Raw genomic sequence first — 3,544 nt, 5'->3', positions numbered from 1 at the left:
GCATGATCCGACCAGAGGGTGAATGGGCACCCCAGGAGGTAGTAGCGGCGGGCCCCGACCGCCCAGCGAATAGCCAGACATTCCTTCTCAACTGTACTATAGCGGACCTCCCGTTGGGCCAGCTTCCTGCTGATGTACAGTATCGGGCGGTCGACTCCCCCCACCTCCTGGGACAAAACGGCCCCCAACCCACTGTTCGAAGCATCCGTCTGTAAGATAAACGGGAGAGAGAAGTTAGGGGTGAACAGGACCGGTTCCTCACAGAGAGCCTTTTTCACCCTCTCAAACGCCAGCTGACACTGCTCCGTCCACTGGACCGGATCTGGAGCACTCTTTCGGGTCAGGTCGGTCAGAGGGCTGATCAACTCAGAGAAGGATGGTATAAAGCGCCTATAGTAGCCGGCCATGCCCACAAACCGCCTGACACCTTTCTTGGTCTCGGGCCTTGGACAAGCCGCAACAGCTGCAGTTTTCTCTACCTGTTGCCGCACCCGTCCGCCACCCAAGCGGTACCCCAGATACCGTACCTCCCTCCGTCCAACCGCACACTTTTTCGGGTTCGCTGTGAGCCCCGCCTGCCTCAGGGACTCGAGTAAAGCCGCCACCTGCTGCATATGCTGGTCCCAGGTCTCACTGTAAATAATACAATCATCCAAATAAGCTCCAGCATATGCAGAGTGAGGACGGAGGACCCGGTCCATGAGGCGTTGAAACGTGGCCGGGGCCCCAAACAACCCGAACGGAAGTGTCACGAATTGGTATAAACCCGACGGAGTGGAGAAGGCAGTTTTTTCCTTGGACTCCGGAGTCAAGGGAATCTGCCAGTAGCCCTTAGTTAAATCCAGTGTCGTGAAAAAGCGAGCAGTGCCTAGCCGGTCCAGGAGTTCATCGACCCGGGGCATTGGGTAGGCATCAAACTTGGAAACCCCATTGACCTTACGGTAGTCCACACAGAACCGTACTGACCCATCGGGCTTGCCTACCAGCACAATGGGGCAACACCAGTCACTGCTGGACTCCTCTATTACCCCCAACTCCAGCATGGCCTGAATTTCTGTCTGAACTATTTGTCTTTTATGCTCAGGCAGACGATAGGGCCGTGAGCGTACCGTTACGCCTGGGGGAGTGTCAATGTGGTGGTGTATGAGGCTTGTGCGCCCTGGCAGGGGGGAGAACACATCAGCAAAACGCTGTTGCAATGAGGCAACATCTGCTTTCTGGCCCTGCGAGAGCTGGTCGTCAAAACAAACTGGCCCGGTGGTAGTTTTTGTCACCTCCGGGCCCAACTCATCACTCTCAATCACCGTGGAAACCAAATTAACAGACACCACCTCTCTCCAAGCTTTCAGGAGGTTGAGGTGGTAAATTTGAGATGCCCCTCCCCTGTCAGAACGCACAACCTCATAGTCCACGTCCCCCACTCGCCGTGAGACCACAAAGGGCCCTTGCCACTTGGCGAGTAATTTAGAACTGGCCGTTGGAAGTAATACAAGTACTTTATCCCCTGGTTCAAACTGACGCAATTTCGTCCCTCTGTTGTATAGTCGCTGCTAGGGCTGGGCGATATGACAAAATCTCATATCACGATATAGATTTTTTTTTATCACGATAACGATATACTCACGATATAGCATATTTTTTACGATACCGATTTTTTAATCTAAAAAATAGATTTTTGTTCAGGCTGAGTACTTTACTGTACTGTACTTGGGCTGTACTGTACTGTACTCAATTAAAATTTTCAATTCAATTTTATTAAAGTGTCAAATCACAACAAGTTGTCTCAAGACACTTTACAACCAACAAAGATCCACCCAGAGCAAGCAATGTACTGTACTGTACTGTACTGTACTGTACTGTACTGTACTGTACTGTACTGTACTGTACTGTACTGTACTGTACTGTACTGTACTGTACCAAGTGACACTTGGTGGTGACAATAATTATGCTATTTCCGTGCTCGGATACAGGGACACACATAGCTGTCATAGTGGTTGCACCACTAAAAAAAAACAGGAAAAGAACACTTATGCCAATATCAAACTTATGCCAATTACAATATGTAAAATCACAATATCCAGTCTAATTATATGAATATAATACTGATGCCCTGCCCATGCACACAGGCCTAAAGCAAGTACAAAAAGAATACAAAATTAAATAATAATAATAATAATAGTTATTATTATTATTATTATTATTATTTTGTATTATTTTTGTACTTGCTTTAGGCCTGTCTGTGCATGGGCAGGGCATCAGTATTATATTCATATAATAGTTATTATTATTATTATTATTATGACAATTAAAAAGCAAAAATAAAGAAATAAGACTTTCCCATTCAGACACAGAAGTACAGGCCTGTGTCTGCATTCAATTGTCTTAAGGAAAAAAGAAATACCTCATGTCACTCACTGCCACAGTTGTTTCAGTTCATTTTAAGCTCTGTATAGGTTCTGTTGTAGTTGTAGTGTAGTTTGTTAAAGACGTTGGGAAGCTTAACGATGTTTAATTGACTACAGACGATAGAGTGAGAGACAACGCGACCGCGTCGTTAACTCTCCATGCCCAGCTGTGCGTATGGGAGTGGATGTTTTTCATTTCCTTTTTTTTTTTTTGATGATGATCACAACTTAAGTTAGCGTCTTGTGTTGTTGTTGTTGTTGGAAGCTGTTGCTGAATTAAGGACTTTTCAAATGGAATCATTTATTTGGAACAATAAAACAAGACAGGTAAGAGGAAAGACGTAGAAGAAGTTTGCACCCGACGGACAAGCTCAATTGTGCAACTGTGTAAAACATGCGTGGCTCACGCAGTTTATCAATTTGACCCAACATGAAACCTGCATATATAAAAGTGAATGGCCAGTTACTTTAGTGTTACTCCGCTCTGAATCTCGTCAGCCATCATCTCCCTTCATGTTTGTTGTGAAAAAACAGCACAGCGTGGCTGGGCGCTGTGACGTAAAATACGACGATATAAACGATAGAGAACATTTTTCACGATAGACATTTTCTATCGTCTATAGCCTACGATATATATCGTCATATCGCCCAGCCCTAGTCGCTGCTGACGTTCCTGGGCCTGGAGCAAGTTCTCCCTGGATAACTGACCCAGTGAATGGAGCTTTGCTCGTAAGTCCAGGACGTATTGAACCTCATTCTTACTGGTGCTTGGACCACTTTCCCAGTTTTCTTTAATCACGTCCAAGATACCACGGGGTCTCCTGCCAAACAGGAGCTCAAAGGGAGAAAACCCTGTGGAAGCCTGGGGAACCTCTCGCACCGCAAACAGCAGAGCATCTAACCATTTATCCCAATGGCGGCTGTCCTCGTGAATGAACTTACGAATCATAGACTTTAACGTTTTGTTAAAGCGCTCCACGAGCCCATCAGTTTCCGGATGGTACACGCTGGTTCGGATAGACTGAACGCCCAGCAAACGATACAGTTCGCGAAGGGTGCGGGACATAAACGACGTACCCTGATCAGTCAAAATTTCTTTGGGAACGCCGACGCGGGAGATAATTTTAAACAGGGCCTGT

Source organism: Electrona antarctica (genome assembly GCF_951216825.1).
Source record: "Electrona antarctica genome assembly, contig: scaffold_134, whole genome shotgun sequence".
NCBI classification, from domain to species: Eukaryota; Metazoa; Chordata; class Actinopteri; order Myctophiformes; family Myctophidae; genus Electrona; species Electrona antarctica.
Note: the sequence above shows the minus strand (reverse complement) of the source record.